The sequence below is a fragment of the Diuraphis noxia genome, unplaced genomic scaffold (assembly GCF_037042655.1).
Source record: "Diuraphis noxia isolate RWA-SAM2 unplaced genomic scaffold, SU_Dnox_SAM2 contig0005, whole genome shotgun sequence".
NCBI lineage: Eukaryota > Metazoa > Arthropoda > Insecta > Hemiptera > Aphididae > Diuraphis > Diuraphis noxia.
Genome location: NW_028301715.1, coordinates 4,201,720 through 4,226,145, shown reverse-complemented (window position 1 = coordinate 4,226,145; position 24,426 = coordinate 4,201,720). Strand labels below are relative to the sequence as shown.

Below are 24,426 nucleotides of genomic sequence, written 5' to 3'. Positions count from 1 at the left end.
TGATGCTGGCAGCGTAGAGTAGTGATTTTTCTAAGTGTCTAAGCTCAGTAGGGGGTTCAAGTGCTAGGTTACGAATGCTTTCTATGGGACTAGATCGGAAAGCTCCAATGGCGAATCTTAAGCTGGAGTTTATAGTAGAGTCTATTATTCTTTTGTGGTGAGATTTGGCTGATTGATAGATTGTTGCACCGTAATCCATTTTTGCTCTGATGAGCTGTCTGTGAATTTTTATGAGTGTTTCTTCGTCTCCTCCCCATGTGGTGTGGCTTATCATTTTCATGATGTTGAGATTTCTTGACAATGATATCTTGAGTTGTTTAAGGTGTTGTAACCAGTTGATTTTTTTGTCGAAATAAACTCCGAGTATTTTAATTGTGTTTACGTTTGGGATGAGGATGTCATTTAACTGGACGTTGATGTGCTTTTGGCCTCTTTTGTTGGAGAATATAATGCATTGCGATTTAAGGCTGGAGATTTTGAAACCAGTGAGTGTTGACCATTTTGCGATGTTGTTTGTTGTATCTTGTAGGAAGTGTTGTACTGTTTTTAGATTAGAGCTTTTGCACCAGAAATTGAAGTCGTCGGCGAAAAGGTTGGCCTTTACAGGAAATGTTATGGTGTTAGTTATGTCGTTTATTGCTAAAAGAAAAAGGGTGACCGATAATGACGAACCTTGAGGAATTCCATTTTGCTGGGAGTAATTTTTTGATTGGGCATTTGAAAGAGAGATTGAGAATTGTCTTGAGTTAAGGTAGCATTTTATGTAGTTAAACATGTTGCCGTTTGTTAGTATTTTTGAGAGTATTTGTAGTACTCTATGTCTCCATACCGAGTCATAGGCTTTGGCGATGTCAATGCTTATCAAACCGAGGTACTAATTTGAGTTGAGTGCGTCGTGTACTTCTGACTTGATGATCGTAAGGCTGTCGATAGTGGATCTGTGTTTGCGGAAGCCACTTTGCAGGTCAGATAGAATTTTTGCTTTTTCCAGGAACCAAATCAGTCGAGTGTTGACTATGTTTTCTAATATTTTAGCCATCGTGTTAAGGAGGGATATAGGCCTGTAACCTTCAGGTGAAGTTTGTCTTTTCCTGGTTTTAAGATGGGAATTATATTGGCCATTTTCCATTTAACGGAGATCTGCCCTTTTTTCCATATGTGATTGTAAATGTTGAGTAGGTGTTGCTTTGACGAAGAGCCCATGTTATGTAAGAAGCTATAAGGGATTGTGTCTGGGCCCGGACTTTTACTGTTGCATAAACTCAGAGTATGTTCTAACTCATCCATTGTGATTTTTAGATTTAGGTTTATCTGGTCTGGGTTGTTTGGTTCGACGGATGACATGATTTGTGAGAACTCATTAGGGATCTTAATTTCGTTTATAAATTTTTCTTCGTATAGTTTGTCGCTAAAGTTTTCATGAAAGAAGGTTCCTATTGTATCTGCTACTACTGTTTGGTCAGTTATGGTTCGCTGATTGACTTTGATAACTATGTCGTTGTGACGTGATAAGCCTTTTAATGATTTTATTTTTCCCCATACTTGTGATGGGCTCGTTTTTCCATTTATGGTAGATGTGTATATGTTCCATGATTCTTTTTTACTGTTTTTTATGAGGAATTTGCTTTTGGCTCTGAGTCTTTTGAGATCGATAAGATTTTCGGGGGTTTTATTTTTTTTTGAAATTTGATAGTGCTTTATTTTTATTAGATATTGCTTCTTTTATTTTTTCATTCCACCAGGGTACTCTGGGTTTGTTTGTTTGATTAGTTGTGCCTATTGTTATGTTTGCACTGTCAGTTATGAGGTTTGTGAAGGTTAGGGTTGTCTCTTCTATATCAGTGATGTTGTGGTCAACAATCTTAATGGTTTCTTCTTCTAGTAGGTCGGCATATAGGTTCCAATTTGGGTTTTTTAAATTCCACCTATGTTTATTTGAATGATTAATATTTACTTGCCTATGTGATATTTTAATTTTGATTGGAATGTGGTCGCTGCTATATATTTCTGGTAAAACTTCCCATTCCAGTCTCTGTGCGATTGTAGCTTAGAGAAAGATCTATACAAGAAAAGTTGCCATTTCCAAAATTAATGTGAGTGGGAGTTGAGTCATTTAAAAGTACTAGGTCTTCGTTTTGTATGAGTTTTTCTACAATTTTTCCTCTAGAGTTGGTGGAGTTTGAGCCCCAAATTATATTATGTGAGTTAAAGTCACCTACTAGTATGAAGGGCTTAGGGAGTTGGCGTATAATGTTTTCTAGATCCGGTAGAGAGAAATCCGTTTGATTTTGCAGGTAAATGTTGCATATAGAGAATTTTTCGTTAAGTTCTATGGATACAGCTATTGTTTCGAAATTACTATTTATTTTTATTTTTTTGGTTGGGATGTTTGATTTTGTATATATTGTGGCTCCTCCGCTGGCTCTGTCCGATAATATTCTATTTTTACTGAATCCTTCATAATTTTTGAGGTGAGCTGTGAAGTTGTCTTTGAAATTTGTTTCTTGTAGGCATATAATTTGGGGGTCGTGGTTTTGGATGATGAGTTTGAGCTCTTCTTGTTTCTTGAAGAAGCCATTAAGGTTCCATTGAATTATTTTAGTCATTATCAGAAGTATTATTTTTTTTTTTGATATTGGGTCTTTTGGATTGTTTTTTTGCTAGCTTTTTGTGATGGTTGTGTGTTGTGTGAATGAATAAGAAAGTATCAGTAAGTTTCGGAATCAGCTTCAGAAGCTTCCATGGAGGCTTCATTATCCATTGATTTAAAGAGCTTGTTTGTTATCCGGGTTATATGGTTTTTAGCTTTAACAGTTAAAAGTGAAGGTTTGATTTTTTCAAGTAATTCCAATATGTGGTTGCCTGTTGTTTCGTATTCGTAGATTGTGTCCAGAGGGTGATCAAGAGTGTATATCATTTTGTTGGTATTATTATTATCATTATTATTATTATTATTACAATCGTCCGAAAGAGACGTCTTCGGCGTTGTTCCGTATTACATGTTTTGTGTTTACGAATCGATTGATCATTATATACTCTTTATACCACATTTCTTTTAATATTGTCATTTATCCCCACACTCCGCGAGTCGTTCAGCAAACTGCTCAAGCAAGTGCTGGCGGCGTAAACAGACATAGTCGTAAACGGTCTATCCATAGTTTACAATGTCTAACGAATATTTCGTTAAAACATCTTGAAAAGTAAGTATTTACTTGAAACCTGAGTCAGTTTCTATTAATGGTCCTACAATGTCCATGAATAATTTTTCGAACGGTTTAGAACTCGTGGTAGTGATCACCATAGGACTTCTATGATGTTTGTTCGTAGTCTTATTCGCTTGACATGACGCACAACATTTTATGTAGTCCATTACTTCCTACTTTAAATTTTGCCAGTTAAATTGCCGTTTATTTTTTTTATATGTTCTATGTATCCCTGCGTGACCTCCTAGTAAGAAATCATGAAATTGTTTAAAGATAACTAATTTTTCCTCCTTATTGTATTCTAATTTATTAAAAATTATTATCTCGATGTTTGTGTTACGAAACAATTATCGTTCATGGATCGAACTTTTGCCCAATCCAAACCGTCTTTCCGCCCTACCTGGTTCATAGCTAACTTATTTGGTGAATGTTCATCGCAGAAATATTTTAAATTCAATAATGCAAGATGCATATTTTCATACGTCGCTAATTGCTTTTGTTTACTTTTCGTTATCAAAAATATTATATACCCATAATCGGTCTTAAACTTTATAACGCTCCCGATATCCTTATTCGATTTTAGCGTTTTATCCATTCCGAATCTTTGTTTTAGTTCATAATTTATTCCTGACCTAAAATTATAATATTTTTCTATTTCCGATACTATTATGGTATTCATTTGGTGACTCTATTAGTTCATCGTGTACCAGGTACCTCTTTCACTTTTTATTAGTTATTATCATAGTTTCCGATTTTTCAATAAAGTTTGCGTAACTTTCATTTTTTATTTCCTTAATATTATACATGCGACTCCACGCGTCTACGTTCGCGTTTTGTACACCTGGCTTATACCTAATTTCATATGTATATTGTTCCAATTCGATTCTCCACCTTGCTAATTTAGATAAAGGATCTTTTAAATTGAACAACCAGGAAAACGATCGTTGATCTGTAAGAATAGTGAACTTTCTACCGTAGAGATATGGTCTGAAATGTTTTACTCCGAATATAATTGCTAAACATTCTAATTCCATTGTTGAATAATTCGCTCCGGATTGGTTCAACGTCCTAAACGCGTACGAGATAGGTAGATCACTCCCTATCTTTCCTTGCGATAATAATATTGCACCTAACACTTTCCCACTCGCGTCGGTCGTAAGTATAAATTCCTTCGTAAAGACTGGGTATTGCAAAATTGGTTCTGAGCAAAGTAATGTTTTTAATTTATCAAACGCTTGTTGACAATCATCGTCCCAATCGAACTTTGCGTCTTTCTTCAACAATCTAGTCATCGGCCTAGCTATCGAACTATAATTTTCTATAAACTTCCGGTAATACCCGCTAAGTCCTAGAAAACTTTTTATTTGTTTTACATTATTTGGTATTGGAAAATCTAGAACTGCAGTAACTTTCTTTGAATCTGGTTTAATTCTATGTTCCGAAATGATATGTCCTAGGAACAGGTATTCTCGTTTGAGAAACTCACATTTATCTGGTTCTATTTTTAGATTGTGTATACCATATACGTAGTCTTTCGAGTACGCTAATCAATTTATTGTTATGGTCACTCAAGATTTTCTCGTATATTATTATGTCATCTAAATAAACTAAACACTTTACTCCGATTAGCCCTGACAAAACGTTTGCTATCATACGTGTGAACGTGCTGGGTGCTGACGCCAATCTCATCAATAATCGCTTAAAATAGTACTGACCCTGACCTGTTGAGAAGGCCGTAAGCTCTCTAGAATCTTTTGCTAAAGGAACCTGATGGTATCCCGCTCGAAGGTCGAGTAGAGTGAAAAGCTGATATTGACCTAGCTGTTCTAGAATTTTTGTAGTATTCGGTGAAGGGTGGAATTCGTTTAAGGTAACATTATTTAACGCGCTGAAATCTATGACTACTCGAAACTTTTCCTTCCCTGAAGCATCCGCTTTCTTTTTCACTTATAATAGTGGCGCGTTAAACGGACTCATACTCCGTTCTATGATATCGTTTTCTTCCATCTTGGCAAGTTCTGCCTCAATTATAGGTAACTGCGCATGTGGTAACCTATATGGCTCCCGATGAACTGGGGCCTGGTCAACAGGTAATTTGATTACATGTTCCGCCACCGTTGTCGTAGTTAAATAATCGTTCTCTAAATAAAATATATCGGCATATTGCTCACAAATTTTTATTATAGTTTCGCGTTCCTCTGTATTTAAATGGTCGCTCCTAATAAGACTTTTTATTTTATCTACTCGTGCATTATCATGAATTATATTTTTTATTTCGTGACTATCTGCATCCACGTTGTATTCATATGATATTTTATTAATCTGAGCTATGTTCACTTCCTGTGTTACTTCTGATATGTTTAATACACTAACTATAACCTTGCCATTTTTAACCGTATTATAAATATTTGCGCAATACACATCCTCTGATAATTGTTGTTTATTTATTAAAATATTTTTATTTTCCATATCGGGATCTGCAATCGGTATGCAAACCACTGTTTTCGTTCGTGGTCTTAATGTAAAACATATTTTATTTTCGTTAAAGTCATTTTTATCTTTTATTGTTAATGTACTATTTGCGATATCTATTATAGCGTTATTTTCTATCAGAATTTTCTGTCCTAGTATTCCGTCTTTATCGACCGGAAACTGTTTATCTACCACAAAAAAGTAGGTTTTAAATTCGTTTTTATCTATTATTAATGTAATTATTGTGCGTCCAACTGTAGGAACTATTTATTCGTTTATGCTCTTTGGATACATTTTTTAATTTTCATTTATTATCGTGTTACCAGTTAATTTATTTATTTTTATTAAATTTAAATCGCTACCCGTGTCTAATAGTAATTGAACATTTTCTGTATTAAAACTAGGTGATTGCAATATTATATGATTTTGAATTATAGCCGTTGAAATGCGTAAACGTCGTTCTGTGAGGGTTCTGCATCGATTATTTGATGTACCAATCTCACCCCACTCGAGGTTGGCATCTGAGCGTTTCCCGATAAATTTGCATTATTCCTGTTGTTCCGCTGTTTCGTGTAACAACTCAAAATTTCGTGTCCTCTTTTATTGGCCCGCGAGAATTTTCTGAATTTTTAATGTGGCCTGCGGAAAATTTTAATTGGTGACCCTTGCTCTAAGGTCTTCGGATCCTTAGCTTTTAATACAAGATTTAAATGTTTTGGCAACCCATTAACAAAAATTATTAATGCCTGATTCTTTTTACCTTTTATTTATCTTATAATTTTCAGTAATTTTATCATATCATCAAATTTAATAATAGAGCAAATAATAATTGAAATTTAGGATTATTTGCGTTGGAGGTTACCAATTTTTTTGGTTTAAACGTCACGGAGGCAACTCACCCATGATTCACGGTTGTAGGACTGTTAACCTTCCAGCAACTCCGGGGAAAAAGAGAATCTACGTAGCAAGCAGCTAGAGCAGTCACGGCGGCAACCAGAGCAACGATAGAAGCAACTCAAGCAGTGACAGTATTGTGAGTTGTAAATTTTGAGTATATGAATGGTAGTATATAAAAAGGTATATGTACCGATAAAAGTGTTATAAAGAGAATAATTGAGTATAAATTGAATTTAAATAAATGTTATATGAGAATAATTTTGAGATATAATAGCGAATATAATATAATTTAGGAAAATAATAGAGAAAATATATAATTGGATTTACGTGCGTAATGTAATAAATTGAATTGAAAAAAAGAGATATTTAATTGAATTAAATGAAATAAATAAGTAATTGAGAGTTTATTAAAATGGTAGTTAAACCATAATTTTATGATTTTGAGAATTATTGATATATATAAATTATTGAGTTTTAAAGGAAGAAATAAATAATTGAATAAATATTTGGAATAAATGTGCGCACAACTGTAAGTTGAATAAAAAGAGAAATACTAAAAAGTATATTGAATAAAGAGTAATTGAGAAAAGGATATAGGTATAATAAAGTAGCTTAGGGGCCCTAGAATAAGCTTTATATTAAATAAATTAGTAAGAAGTAAATCGTAGTGAATATTGGAGTACGGGGTAATAAATATAACAATTACTATCAGTAAGCAAATAATATTAAGAGTTTCAAAATAAATAAATAAGTTTAACTTTTTTTTTAGGAATATAAAAATAAATTTATTATTTTATTTAAATAACTTTACTAAATGAATAAAATATATATTGATGAATAAAAACTTGGGAGATACGTCAGAGAATCCGACTGGGAATTTAACGGAAATAATTAACGATAGTACTATGGACATAGGCGTACAAGTAGGAGAGGTAAGTGGTGCTAGCTCAGTAGTTGCTGAAACAAATATACCTAGTGAAAACCGAGGAGTAAATCGATTTGAATAAAACAATAGAATACTTGAGTCCACAATATTCTGACCAAGATAGGTATTTAAGAACAGCTAAAGGGATATCTTGGGCAGATTTAGTTGAAACACCAAGTAGTCAATATAAAAGTGGAGGAACACGATCTGATCCGAGGGTAGTACACACGAAATTAATCGCGGAAAAACGAATCAGAAAAGTTAGTAACGTTACACTTGAAATGGATTTTGATAAAACTACGTCTCTTATACCGGTATATACGGGTGCCTATAATGTCGCGGAATTTATTAATACCTGTGATATTGCAGTAAAAGCAGTAGATAAGGATAAATTGGATTTGTTAGTTAAGGTATTAAATTCGAAGTTAGCTGGAAATACTTTGGAAGCATGTAAATACCGCGAGACTAGTACATGGAATAGTATAAAATCAATTTTAAAGGGAGCTTTTGAACATAAGTCATCTGAGAGAACAATAACTTAAGGGTTACATTTTGCGCGTATGAAAGAAAACCAGTGTGTCGTGAAGTACGCGAGTCGAATTAAGGAGATCTATTATAAATTAAGTACAATTGCAACAGCAAAATTAAATGAAGCTGAAGCCAAAATTTATAAAAGTCAACTCTGGTTGCTCTGGTTGCCGTCCTGACTGCTCTAGCTGCTTGCTACGTAGATTCTCTTTTTCCCCGGAGTTGCTGGAAGGTGATCAGTCCTACAACCGTGAATCATGGGTGAGTTGCCTCCGTGACGTTTAAAACCAAAAAAATTGGTAACCTCCAACGCAATAGTCCTAAATTTCAATTATTATTTGCTCTATTATTAAATTTGATGATATGATAAAATTACTGAAAATTATAAGATAAAAAAAAGGTAAAAAGTGCGCAATGGTGTTATAAAGGTACACGTAAGTACATCTATGTTGACATGCATATTTAGTGGTCTAAAAGGGACGTCAGTACATAGCACACCCAACACACGCCAAATCGATTGACGCGTCACCTTACGCGACGACGACACTAGGATGTAAAAGCCCTAACACGGGAACACGGGAAGTAGGATGATGCAGTTTAGTTATGGGAGGGGGTCTCTGGGATCGGTCCGGTCTGTTAAAATGACCACAGAGCTCACATTCATGGGGACAATACTTAAAAACCAACTTAATGTACTAGGTATACATATAATATATAGTGTATATACTGCTAGTGTCTTGATTCGACGGCATTCCAGGGCTGAACTGGGGTCTAGATGTCCTAAGTGGCCTCTCACACAACTACTTGCAGTTGCTGGCGGTCTTACGCATCGACACGTATGGCTGACGAAGAGTAATAGATATACGGAATAGAAATCCCGAACTTGACGACCTGGGCGGCCTCTCACACAACATACCTATGCTGGCGGACTTACTTTTCTGATTCGCTCGACTCCGATGGTGAAAATATACAGCCGACAAGTTCGACAGTGATAATAATAAATTAATAATAAGAATGACTTACGACTTTGGCTCTCGGAATAAATCTATTTTATTAATAATAATAAGGCAACCGTGTGCACCACAAAATACAATAAATAATTTAAATACGTAAATAACGTTGGTGCTCGCTATATTAGCGGAACACTCATATCAACACGGATCACTTTAATAGTGGCTCAAAAATACACTAAATAGGATCGCTTTAATAGCGGACCACTAGAATAATAAGTGATAACAATAAAAAGACGTTGACAATAAAAAAATAATAATAATAAAAAAAAGGGCGTTGGCTGAAAAACGAGTGATAAACAAAAACACGAAGACCAAACAACAATGATGATAAATAATTACATATGACAAAAAGCCGACCAATAATATTATACACGGAAGAAACGAAAACAAAGAGAATATACATAGATAGCAATTATAATAACTCACATAATTAACGGAATGAGAGGTGTATGGATGAAGAGGGAGTTGATAGGAGCAGGTCGTCGTCGCCGCAAAGAATTGCGCACCGCGATGCGCGAACATTAAAAGATTGGGGACATCGTTGAACCCAAAAATATAATCTCAGTCTCCAGAATTTCAAAAAAAAGATTTTGCATCTTCCTATACTCCAAAAAATTAGTTAACGAGCTCATAGCTAAACACAAGACAATCGAAATACAAAATTCACGCAATCTTCTGCAATTCATGGACAAGCTCATCTACGAGAGCACCTACGAGAAATTCAATTAACTCTTCCCATTGGCTTAAATTTACCTTTCCCATTTGAGAAGTTTAGTATCACAAAATTTATTCAGGTTACTCAAGTTTCTATTTTACTCGCAAACAACACGCTTATACAAAAGATCCCTTCAATCAGTTCTAATTCCTACAAGGGTTATAGGTTTATACCATTCCCTGTTCGAAACCAGGGCCAGACATATTCTATTTTTACATCTGTACCTTCTGTGTTAGCACTGAGCTCAAATCGTGAATATTTTATCCCTCTAACAGAATCGCTGTTAGGAAATTGTAAACGCATCGACACTTCTTTTTATTGCTCGCAGATCACGTGCATGTATAGTTCAACAAATACAATCTGTGGGGTTAATTCTCTCTTAGGTCTAAAGGAAAATTCTTCTGTATGTAAAGTTCAATATGTAAAAATTACTAATTCTTTATTTAGTTGCTTAGAATTTACAAATACATGGTTGTACGTATCTGTAAGTGAAAATGTAGCTATTAAGTGTGACAATGAGGATCCGCACAACATCATCCTTAATGGGACAGGGTAAATAACATTAAACCCACAATGTGTTTTATATGCAAAACAAATTATTCTCCTTCCATCGCAAACAATTGTTAGGAATTCCAGCCAAAATCTTTATAATTCTATACAAAGTGAAGGACTAGGATATCTTTTAGTAACAAATATTTCTCAGGACCTCTTTGAAGCGCTTAATTTTTCAGAGAGTCATAACAGCATTGGTCTAGAAAACTTATCACGGCATTCTAAATCTTTAAAAGAAATCGAGGAACTGATAAGAGCTGGGAAAAATAAAAATTATGCTCCAAAAGAAAGTAACATAGTATTTTATTATATCTCTGATTATTATCTCAACCATTCTTATAACTCTCTTGAGCTCTCACGTCTATGAATAATCCTCTCGTAGTTAGCATTTTTAAAAACATAATATGTGTGTTGAGCATCAAGCATTGGAAGGAATGAAGGAAAGGGACAGGAAAGGGACAGGAAATAGACAATGCTGGGTGGTAAATGTCACATGGAACTAATAAATCTGTAGCCTGCTGGACTAAGGTGGATTCATTACTAGAGAAAATTAGGTCAAGAAGAGATCCAGAGTTATTGAGAATTTGGTTCTTCTGGACGAAGTGAAGGAAACTAAACTGATCACCATACCTGACGGTACTTGATCACAAGACGGACCTTATCAGTTATATTACCTGTATAGACAAGACCCGAACCACAGACGGACCACTCAACATTGGGCATATTGAAGTCACCACATACTAAACCAAGATCAAAATTATAAGATCTCCATACCCGGTCTAAGGCCTCAACATGACTCTCATACACAGACAAATTTGTACCAGGAGGTAAATATACTCCAACTAAAAATACAGAGAGACCACTGGTTAGAGTGAGGCGAACAAAAACTTGCTCACAAGTGTCAAATGAAGTCGTAATTAAGGTTGGTCTTAGCTCTTTCTTGACAGCAATTAATGAACCTCCTCCTCGACGACAGTTACTTGTACGTACATTTCTGTCACACCTAAAGATTAAATACCCATCAAAACATAATTCGGAACTAGAGATGTCATCAGAAAGCCAAGTCTCAGTAAGAATATAAGCATTATAAGATAATAAAATAAAATTAGTTCGGAGATTAAACAATTTACTACGAAGGCCACGTACATTTTTGTAGTAAATTTTAAAACAATGATCAATATTAGGTATAACATCAAAACTATTAAACTTAGGGTAGGGTATAGAAGAAAAGTTAGTTTTAATATTAATTAAATTTAGATAAAAATGAGTTAAAGGTAGAATGAGAAAAACGGCAAAAGGTACAAAAAATATTATTTTTACAATAAACATGCAAACCAGAGTTGAAATCAGGAACTAATGCAAATGCTGAGCGGAACTCGGTCGATGATTGCTTCCTCCTCTGGGGTTCATGTTTTTTGGACTGGCTTTAATCACTGAAGGTACACCATTGACATATGAAATAGTAAAATCTGAAGAGCCACTTTCAATTTTACGTTTCAGATCGGAATGAGCTTTACGCAAAAGTTCCCGTTCAAGCGTGGTTTTGTCCCGAACAATACGAAAACCAGGTTCTAGTAATAAATAATTCCACGTTTGTGAATTAAAATTTAAAATAAGATGAGAAGCATCGGCCTTGGATTGGCAGATTACCTTCAAAGGTCTCGGTTTATTCGCATTACTATTGCCTAGGCGTATTAGCTTAAGATTGGTGGGTACAGGTATATTTATTTGTTCAAAAAGATTGCTAAGTGTACGTAGATCATCATTAAATCTTAAAGCAGCAGTGTTGGCAGCGGATTCAGGCACTCCATATGCAATTGCATTAAATTCGATTTTGCTTCGTTTAGTAGATTCACGAAAAATCACAGAAAACGAATCAATAGAGAGGACCGGACGTGATTCCAAAACATCAATTCTTGAACGGAGCACACCAATTTCAGCCCGGAAAGAAGCATTTTCAGTAGCCAGATCTGCTACTTGGGAAGTGAGTGTCGAAATGCTACTTTTAAGTTCACTAAACTGCGATGATTGAGAAGTAGGGAGCGAATTGATTGCCTTCAAAATGTCAGAGGTAGAAGGAGATTTCTGAGCCTGTGCACGAGTATTTGAAGCCACGGAAGAGGGTGTTAAAGACATAATTTTATGCAAGGGTATTGAAAAAAAAATAAATATATAAAAATGCTTGAAAATAACTCCTTAAGGCAAGAGAATACAACACAAAGTACAGTAATGTAATACAGCACGCAAGCTAAATCGGAGTTGAAACGCAGGTGGATAATGAAAAAGCCCAGCGTTAAAGTCACCGAAAAACAGCTGACTGGTTTGTTGATAAGGTGGTAGTTCACAAGTTTGGGATCCCAAGTGATAAGAACGTACCTGATGTACACAAGCTGGCAGATGCAATTTCGTTTGCACAATTCTTCTACTAGTTAATCTGTCGAGATGAAGCTTGAAAACATGTGTAGGCGGAAAAGGCACAAAGACGAAACGAATAAAAGCGACCGCAAAAAAAAAGAGGTACTTACAAATGAAAAAAATAAAAAAAAACGGTAAGAGCAAAGTTTTATCACTGTTATGTTATGTTTAATAAATAAGCTGGCCCAAACTACCTGGGGCTCAGATGCCAACACGATTAGAATATCAGCACTTACCCTCACCTACTCGGTAGCTGGGTACTGTGCACCAGTATGGCTTAACAGCTCACATACAAACAAAATAGACAACCAGCTTAATTCAACAATGAGGACAAGAAAGTCAACACCAGTCCCCTGGCTATCAGTACTGAGCAACATAGCGCCACCTCACCTCCGAAGATACAGTTCCTTAGTCCGTGAATATAAAAATCATGATTAAAATAAAAACTTACCTATACACAGTTACATAAATAATAATCCCAAACAAAGGTTGAAATCCCGTAAACCTCCATGGAAGCTGGCACAGCAATTAAGTAAGGAAAACTATAACCTTAACTCTAAATGGACTGATGAATGGAGACTAGATAAACCTGACAAATTTAGTATCATTGAACAACCTACGGAAAGGCCTCCGGGGTTCCAACTACCTCGAAAAGAATGGGTGAGCTTAAATAGACTTAGGACTGGCCACGGAAAAACGGGAAATATGCTGCATAAATGGGGACTTAAGGATACACCACAATGCGACTGCGGACACGAAAATCAGACAGCCAAACACTTCGTGGAAGAATGTCCAGTACGCAACTTACCAGGCGGAATGAAACACCTCCACAAGGTTATAGCAGCAGCAACAGAATGGTTGACCAATCTGGACATTAGAGTCTAAGACCACACAAATAATATCCCGACCCACCATCCGGTTGCTATTATATATTTTTTTTATATTATCTTATATTTAACTAACTAACTACAACTACTACTGTTTTATGTTTCCCTATCGAAATTTTATATCTATATTTTATATTTCTTATTGTGATATTTATTGTTGTTTCTATAGTATTAACTAATTTTTAATAAGTGTTAGTGTTGGATTAAACCATACGAGAATACTAAAATATACCCAAATACACTCATAATCCAATAACACCCTATATCCATACCAAACAAAATAATAATTAATAGCTAAATATTAGAATGTAAAAAATTAAATTAAACAAAACAAATACAGATCATAATATATTATAATGGAATATTAATGGATTCTATAAAAAAATTGACGATCTCAAAAGATTAATTCATAAATACTCTCCCTTGGTAATCTGCTTACAAGAAACAAATTTACCCGAAAACCACATCGCAAAAGGTTACCTCGGGTATTCAAAAAACCGTTCCATCATAAGTCGAGCCAGTGGAGGAGCATCAATATGCGCAAACTCATTTTTTCCCTCCGAAGAAATTAAAATCACCTCCAACTTCGAAGTATCAGCAATAACTGTTCACATAAAAGAAAAAATAACTATTTATAACTGTTGTAGTTGTCAACACTGACATTATTATTATTATTATTATTATTATTATTATTATTATAATTATTATTATGTTTTCATATATACACCGTAAACTGCCATGTTGCTCGGTATCTTTGTATCATCGTATTTTGTAAATTGTCAATTATAATAAAACCACATAGAACATGGCACTGTAGCTAAAACTTGTTTGTCCATTACTATAACTTGTAAATACACTACAAACTCAAAATGGATTCAAAAATACCAAAAGAAATGAACTTCAGTGGCAATATTCAAGCAAATTTGAAAAGGTGGAAACAACGATTGTCACTATATCTACTAGCAAGTAATAAAAACACTTATAACAGACTCCTTTTTGGAATTGCAACAGCTCCCGAAATATTTATTAAGCTAAATCAAAATTATTTTGGGGATATAGATGATGAAAACATCATAATTTACTTTGACGATATATTAATTGCCACTACAGATGAAACATCTCATGACAGAGTATTAAAAACACTAGTGGACAGGGCTAAATCGCTAAACATTAAATTTAACAAAGATAAATTACAATGAAAAAAAAAAAACAGAAATAAAATATGCTGGCCATATTTTCAATGAACAAGAAGTTTCTCCTGACCCAATCCAAATAAAAGCTATAGTGAGTCTTAAGGAACCTACATCGATAATAGAATTACAGAGATTAGTAGGCATGTTCAACTACCTTAGAGAATTCATACCAAATATGTCCACAATTATCAGTTAGCTTTAAAAGAATTAAAGGAACTTGTAACAACATCACCAATACTAACACACTTTAATCCAGATAAAGAAATAACCATTCAATGTGATGCGTCAAAGGACGGTCTGGGATGCTGTCTTCTCCAGGACAAAAAACCTATAGCTTTTGCTTCACGCAGCATGTCAGAAACTGAAATATCGTATACACAAATCGAGAAAGAATTTCTTAGCTTAATATTTGCATGTAGGAAATTTCATTACTATATTTTTGGTCGCACAATAAATGCACTAACTGATCATAAGCCTTTAGTGTCATGTAAAAGGATGTAATAAAAATACCATCAAATCGCTTACAGAAAATGAGACTAAAACTATTAGAGTATGACTTTAGATTAAAATATCTGCCAAGAAAAAAAATGCATATAGCAGATTTATTATCTAGAGACTACATGCGAGAGAACCTTACAGAGGAATTTGATACTGGGGCTACGGTGCATTGTATAAATAGATTTTACAACAATAATGTTCTTAATATAAATACAGAATCTGAATTAGACCCAGTTCTTAATAAGATAATCGAGTACTATTACCAAGGTTGGCCAAATAGGAAACACATAGGTAAATCAGTGCAGCTATACTATAACTTAAGAAACGAAATAATTATTGAAAATGGAATAATATATGTTGCAGATAAAATAGTGATTCCTACCAAGCTAAGGTCCTTTATACTTAAACTGCTACATGAAAGCCATTTAGGATTAAATAAAACAAAATTAAGAGCAAAACAAATTATTTATTGGCTAGGAATGTTTAATGAAAATGAACAATTTATAAATAATTGCAATACTTGCAATAAATTTCAAAATTAAAATAAAAAAAGCCCTCTAATTCCTCGTGAAGTTCCAAATTACCCGTATGAAAAGGTAGGAGCAGATATTCTATCTTTTGAGGGTACAGACTATTTAGTTATAGTTGACTATTTTTCAAAATGGTTTGATTTAATTAAATTAAAATACAAGACTGCTAGTGAAATAATAAAAAAAAGTAAACAAATATTTAGTACACATGGTACACCAAAAACCTTCATAGCTGACAACTTTCCGTTTAATTCAAGTGAATTCATAACTTTTTCTAAAACTTGGAATTTCACAGTTGTTACATCTAGCCCTCATTACCCACAAAGTAATGGCCTAGCTGAAAGGACAGTACAAACTAGTAAGAAATTACTTAAAAAAAGCCCTAGAAGAAGGATTTGATGAAGAGTCAATGCTTCTAGAATATAAACGCACCCCAATAATCAGTCTGCAAGCATCTCCAGCAGAACTATTATTCAGTAGGATTTTAAGAACTAAATTACCAATAGCTAACAAATTATTAGAACCCAGACTTCAGCATAAAGTAAAACTAAACTAAAAGTATTCCTGCAAAAATACAAATCCAATTATGACAAAAAAGGTATCAAAAAAGAAACACAATTTAAACCTAATACAAATATATTAATTCAAAATAATAAAGTGTGGTTACCGGGGAAGGTCATAGCTAAGGCAAATGCACCCAGATCATACTTTGTTGAAAACAATAATGGTACAATTATCAGAAGAAATAGTAAACACTTAAAAAATACTAAAAATAATGTTATAGGAAACAGTAATGAGGGAAACATAGGGGAGGAATCAAAAACGAAAAATAAGTCTAACAAAAGTGTCTTGGTGAAAGTGGTATCAACCAGACCCATAAGAAAAAAAAAAGTACCTAACAGATTTAAAGATTTTGTAATGTAAATTAGCATAAACCATAAAGCATTAAAGCCAATGTAACCTATTATATACCTATCAAACTGTATTACTAATAATTTTGTATTATAATATTCAATACTAATATTGTATTCAATAATATTTGTAAGAAAAAGAGAGATGTTGTAGTTGTCAACACTGACATTAATATTATTATTATTATTATTATGTTTTCATATATACACCGTCAACTGCCACGTTTCTCGGTATCGTTGTATCATCGTATTTTGTAAATTGTCAATTATAATAAAACCACATAAAACAATAACATATATCTTCCAAACCAACATGATTTTGAAATCGAAAATCTAGAAAATATAATTAATCAAATACCACGATCCTACATCCAAACCGGTGATTTTAACAGTCACAACACTCTATGGGGAAGCAAGCATATTGATATTAGAGGAAAAAAAATAGAAAAAATGCTTGACCATAACTATATCACACTACTAAACGACGGAAGCCCTACGCACTTCAATACCGCCAATGGATCCGTATCGGCCATAGACCTATCCTTTTCATCAGAAAATATATCAACCAATCTAGATTGGGTGGTGGAACAAGAACTATATAACCAAAGAGAAATGGAACTTAAAAAAACCTAATTGGGAATTATATAATAAAATAATGGCTTGAAATGGATAACAAATTAAATGAGATAAAAAGAACTATCGAAAAATGGAAAAATCCAATGTCGCTCAAAAGAAGAGAGGAAGTCATACTAAATCACCTCAGAATAGGCCATACGCATCACACTCATAGCCACCTTATGAAAAAAGAGCCACCAAAAATATGCCTTACATGTGGAATTACAACTACAATCGAACATATTATAACCGAATGCAGAGACACAAAAGAGGCAAGACAAAAATAGAACACACCGAAACACCTTCATGACGCCTTGGGTCCTGACGAAGAATCCATCCAAAATATAATTTTATTTTTAAAAGATATTGAATTGTACAATTTAATTTAAATTATCATTATCATGTAAAAACAAGCCAATGTTCACGTTACCAAGGCTTTTTCCTTATTAAACAAAAAAATAAAAATAAAATAAAATTATTTTAGGTAAGTGGTGTTAGCATAAGCTTAAGTTATCGACAGATTATGTCAGCAATCTGGTAAATGCTGTGCTGGGATCGGTTTATAATAGCGTTGATTGAATATCGTTTGGTTATTTTCAAACATACGCACATTAATAATTGAAATTGTGAGGAATCCTTATAGTTTTTCTACCTCAAGACGTATACAGCGTAAAAAAAACAGTTAATCCCAGATGACATTATAGTTTATTGATTAGCAAGTTCAGTGTCATACGTTTATGCCCAACTTATATATTTTACGGTTTTAACTTTTCTAAATGATTTTTATCAACACTATTCTATTTCGGTAAAAGTATTGGTAAGATTTTATAAACTTAAGAAACTATTAATATGTCTTGTAATTTATTGGTGGGGGAAAGGAAAGCTATTGAAATATTTTGGGAAGTTTCTAGATACTTCCCTGTCAGAATAAAGTTATAATTTCACGTGTTAGGCATTGTATTTTTAATATTCTTTTGGCATTTTTTCAAATTGTTTTCAATTGAATTTTTCTGTTTGGGAAAAAATATTACAAAGATTTTTTGAAATCATGAAATTTAAAAATATTTCATGAATAATAATAATAATAATAATTAATTAATTATTAATTTTTTTACAGATCTATATTTGAGCAGTACGTAATTATTTTTATTTTGTAAAATACCTCATGGTTTACCATATAGGTTAAAAACTACTACTCTTTTCAGAATAGTTGATCCGTAACCGTACACATGATTTAAGCACAGTTACCTTTTAGACTTAAATAGTTTAATACCTTGTATATTAATATTTGTTTATCAAAATTTGGTATTTTTTTCGATTATATTATTCTGTATCGGTAAAATTATAAGTAAGATTTTTCAAAATCAGAAAATTTAAAAGCATTTTATAATTAATCATTAACTATAATTATTATTTTATTTTTTAGGGCTGGATGAATTTAGTACGTAATCATTTTATTTTGTAAATATATTGACTTTATGATTTGTATTTTAACAATTATTTTAATTATGATAAATATTTGCGAGAATAAATTAAAATTTAAGAAAGAGCTAGATTTTTTTTGGAAATTTCTGAAGAAATTCTATGGAATATTCTTAATTCCAAAATTGTATTGGGAACTTTTTATAGGAAATTTTTAACTTCATCTTAATAAAGTTACCGTCTTGGAAAAAATACATCAAAATCCAGAAATTTAAAAATTATAATTATCATACAATAATAGAAACATTCAATATATTCATTATAAAATTAATTATAATCACTTTGTGCTGAGTTCAATTTTGTCTGGTTGTCTGCAAATTTTTTTTATATAAACTTTATGTATGTACAATTCAATGGCAGCGCCGGGCGTTTTATTATTTTATATGGATTTTTTGTGAGAGGTATAGGCACAGGCGGTACTACAGGAGTGGCAGAGTATGCTACCTGAGTATGTAACCTAACCTAACCTAACCGTACCTATAAGATACCTCGGGCCTACAAATATTAATGCTAAATGACTGCTATCAATTCTTGATTACCTAGTAATTAGTATAGTAGTATAGTTTGTTGTATGCTGGAACTGAGATAAGATTCTTATCTATCTCAGTGTATGCATAATGCAGCTTACTGCTGCAGCTTGCTGGTCACTGAATACTGATAAAGTAATTTGCGCAAAAAATAGAATAATATGTACCCATAGATAATATATTATCTATTTATGTACCACGATTTCATAGATAATAGTATCTTAAAGGAGCACACAACACAAAAAAAAAATTATTTAAATTATTTTTAAATATTAAATTATTGTATCTATATCTATATGAAATGATTTGGTAAAAATCTGATGCAAAAAAATCATTACTTTAAGAGATATTATAAAATGTTAAATAGCCGCTTCACGTCATTGGGTCCTACTCTTCTTAATCGCCAATCTTATACGTGTAAAAGTTACTCACTTCTCAAAACGATTTACCCAACTAAACATTTTATTTTTGAAAGTTAATTGACGTATAAATGTGTGGTTTTGTGTGTTTAAGACGACGCAAAAATCAGAATTTCTATATGACATTTAGTTTTTTAAATATTTAAAATCTTAAAAATGATATTTTTGGTAAACGGCACTCCATGGCGATTTAAATACGAAATAAAAATTAAAAAATTTCTCTTTTAAGAAACTTGATAGTAAATCATCAGACCTATGTACATTCAGTACACCGTTTGGCTATTTCAAATTTAATAGACTCCCTTTTGGAATATCAACAGCCCCCGAAATATTTATTAAGCTAAATCAAAATTATTTTGGGGATATAGATGATGAAAACATCATAATTTACTTTGACGATATATTAATTGCCACTACAGATGAAACATCTCATGACAGAGTATTAAAAACACTAGTGGACAGGGCTAAATCGCTAAACATTAAATTTAACAAAGATAAATTACAATGAAAAAAAAAAAACAGAAATAAAATATGCTGGCCATATTTTCAATGAACAAGAAGTTTCTCCTGACCCAATCCAAATAAAAGCTATAGTGAGTCTTAAGGAACCTACATCGATAATAGAATTACAGAGATTAGTAGGCATGTTCAACTACCTTAGAGAATTCATACCAAATATGTCCACAATTATCAGTTAGCTTTAAAAGAATTAAAGGAACTTGTAACAACATCACCAATACTAACACACTTTAATCCAGATAAAGAAATAACCATTCAATGTGATGCGTCAAAGGACGGTCTGGGATGCTGTCTTCTCCAGGACAAAAAACCTATAGCTTTTGCTTCACGCAGCATGTCAGAAACTGAAATATCGTATACACAAATCGAGAAAGAATTTCTTAGCTTAATATTTGCATGTAGGAAATTTCATTACTATATTTTTGGTCGCACAATAAATGCACTAACTGATCATAAGCCTTTAGTGTCAGTCATGTAAAAGGATGTAATAAAAATACCATCAAATCGCTTACAGAAAATGAGACTAAAACTATTAGAGTATGACTTTAGATTAAAATATCTGCCAAGAAAAAAAATGCATATAGCAGATTTATTATCTAGAGACTACATGCGAGAGAACCTTACAGAGGAATTTGATACTGGGGCTACGGTGCATTGTATAAATAGATTTTACAACAATAATGTTCTTAATATAAATACAGAATCTGAATTAGACCCAGTTCTTAATAAGATAATCGAGTACTATTACCAAGGTTGGCCAAATAGGAAACACATAGGTAAATCAGTGCAGCTATACTATAACTTAAGAAACGAAATAATTATTGAAAATGGAATAATATATGTTGCAGATAAAATAGTGATTCTTACCAAGCTAAGGTCCTTTATACTTAAACTGCTACATGAAAGCCATTTAGGATTAAATAAAACAAAATTAAGAGCAAAACAAATTATTTATTGGCTAGGAATGTTTAATGAAAATGAACAATTTATAAATAATTGCAATACTTGCAATAAATTTCAAAATTAAAATAAAAAAAGCCCTCTAATTCCTCGTGAAGTTCCAAATTACCCGTATGAAAAGGTAGGAGCAGATATTCTATCTTTTGAGGGTACAGACTATTTAGTTATAGTTGACTATTTTTCAAAATGGTTTGATTTAATTAAATTAAAATACAAGACTGCTAGTGAAATAATAAAAAAAAGTAAACAAATATTTAGTACACATGGTACACCAAATAGCCTACTAATATGTCTTGTATTTTATTGGTTGGGGGAGAGGAAAGCTATTGAAATATTTTGGGAAGTTTCTAGATACCTCCCTGTCAGAATAACGTCATAATTTCACGTGTTAGGCATTGTATTTTTAATATTCTTTTGGCATTTTTTCAAATTGTTTTCAATTGAATTTTTCTAGTTGGGAAAAAAATATTACAAAGATTTCTTGAAATCATGAAATTTAAAAATATTTCATGAATAATAATAATAATAATTATTATTATTATATTATTTTTTTTACAGAAACATTTAAGGACAGTACGTAATTATTTTTATTTTGTAAAATACCTCATGGTTTACCATATAGGTTAAAAACTACCACTCGTTTCAGAACAGTTGATCCGTAACCGTACACATGATTTAAGCACAGTTACCTTTTAGACTTAAATAGTTTAATACCTTGTATATTAATATTTGTTTATCAAAATTTGGTATTTTTTTCGATTTAATTTTTCTGTATCGGTAAAAATATAAGTAAGATTTTTCGAAATCAGAAAATTTAAAAGCATTTTATAATTAATCATTAACTATAATTATTATTTTATTTTTTAGATATAGATGTATTAGGTACGTAATCATTTTATTTTGTTGACTTTATGATTTGTATTTTAACAATTTTTTTAATTATGATAAATATTTGCGAGAATAAATTAAAATTTAAGAAAGAGCTAGATTTTTTTTGGAAATTTCTGAAGAAATTCTATGGAATATTCTTAATTCCAAAATTGTATTGGGAACTTTTTATAGGAAATTTTTAACTTCATCTTAATAAAGTTACCGTCTTGGAAAAAATACATCAAAATCCAGAAATTTAAAAATTATAATTATCATACAATAATAGAAACATTCAATATATTCATTATAAAATTAATTATAATCACTTTGTGCTGAGTTCAATTTTGTCTGGTTTTCTGCAAATTTACTTTTTATAAACTTTATGTATGTACAACTCAGTGGCAGTGCTAGGCGTGGGCGGTGTGGGCCATTGCCCACGGCCTCACTCACTCTTTAAAGGGCTTCGCGTTCTAAAGGGCTGTATAATTAACCATAGAGAAATATTGGAGAAGTTAACAAAATTTAAAAAAGGGCCTCTTTAAGTCTACTTCGCCCACATATAAATTTTACCTGACTCAGCCACTGGTACAAGTTTATAAGTTAGTGGTGGGGCATTCTAATATATACTATCAAAAATTCTAATACCAATTTATTTTTCAGTTCCAGAGATAAATCTAGTTGAAATTTACTGTTCTTCTAAGATTAAAAATGGTGCCAAAAAGTTTTTAGAGGAGTTATATAACATCTATTACTTTTCGAATTTCATTATTGATGATTTAAATACGTCAGTTATAAGTTTAGCACTACATTAATTCTTATCATATTGTTATGTTTTTGTTATCTCCTAACTTGGATGTATTGGAAACTTTTCGACTAACAAAAATTCACTATTTTACAAGTCAAATGCTATTTTCAATTGAAATGATATTATACCATAAATATGACTATGATTTTTTTCATGCAACGTGAGTTTTTAAAAAAGAAAATGCATTCATGCAGGGGGAGAGTAAAAACTTCTTTTATTATTATATTTTCTTTCATCTAATAATTATATTCGTATTTTAAGATATGTTTTTATTATCTTTATAATACTTCTAAACAATATAATATACCTATTAAAACAATTAACAAAATGGAAATATGTTTGAAAAAATATAAATATTTATTAATTTTCATGTTCTATGATGATATGGAGTGTATTGATTACTTTTTTAAGTTAAGCTTTTAATGGTCCTCGCGAGACATGTGAGTTTAATTCAAAGTAGGTACCTATTTCATACCTTTATTTATAAGAACTTAAAAATCCAAAAATGCATACTTCCAATGTTTATTCTCCAAAATGCTAAGCAATGACGATAGTCCAACGAAATAGTTCTACATTAGTGAATACCTTATCCACTTTAAATAAAATAATTAGTGACGGTTTGTTGCAGCGTTCGGGTTGGGGAACATAATATTATATTACGTCCGGCACCCTAGGACAAGTGACGTTGGCTCGTAAATACCGTCCGGGAAAGAGCATGGCCTAACCATGTGCGCTAAGGAGGATGGTAGGTACTGAAAAGATTAGACCTTTTAAGGCTCTCCGAACTGACGAGGACTACTCGCACAGCAGCTAGAGATTTATTAAACTTTCGACGGTCTTGAAGGTGATATTCGTGCGGTGTTACGGGCACTTTGCCAACACGACATTATGGGTACGATTGGCGCAGTGGCGTTGCGTGGAATCATCGACAGTGTAATCAGTTGAAAAAAATTGTACCCACCTATACCTATAATTTATTTTTACTATCCCTAAAAGCTGGAAATTTATCTTATGGGTTTTTACTTTACAAACATTATGTAACATTTTTTTCTTCTTCATCACACTCACATAAATTATGGTAAAATTATTGTTTATAAAATCATTATCAGTAGGTAGTGGTGAATGCAATAATTTAAAATGTATTTTTTTTTTTTTATTTAACAAAGAATATTTACAATCTATGATACAAGGCATAATAAGCAAATTAAAATACACACTACACATAAAAATGTTTACAACCTGAACACATGAGGAGGGAGGCCATCCAGTGATAGAACCCTGCAACGTTATTTTATTTATTTATTAATTATTAACTTAACATAAATTAAATTAAAACTAAATGGTTTGAACCACCAATCATTTAATAAATGACGATACCATTTTCTCTTTAGACGGCGTGGGGGATTACTAGGAAGCGAGTTGGAAGCATATTCAGCGATTAAAGCGTTAGAGTGAGACTGTAATTATCATTAAGAGTGAAATTTTTTATT

The 24,426-nt window shown here is 32.4% G+C and overlaps 1 long non-coding RNA gene across 2 annotated transcripts in view; it reads left to right on the top strand.

The window, feature by feature from the left end:
* The window catches only part of LOC149054761 (uncharacterized), a 40,877-nt gene extending 17,556 nt beyond the window's left edge, over nt 1–23,321 (top strand). For both annotated transcript variants that reach the window (XR_016192035.1, XR_016192034.1), the window contains 4 exons: nt 18,472–18,486; nt 18,781–18,795; nt 21,820–22,143; nt 22,792–23,321. This is a non-coding gene — a long non-coding RNA (uncharacterized LOC149054761). The remainder of the gene's footprint in view (nt 1–18,471; nt 18,487–18,780; nt 18,796–21,819; nt 22,144–22,791) is intronic.
* The last annotated feature ends 1,105 nt before the right edge of the window (nt 23,322–24,426 follow it).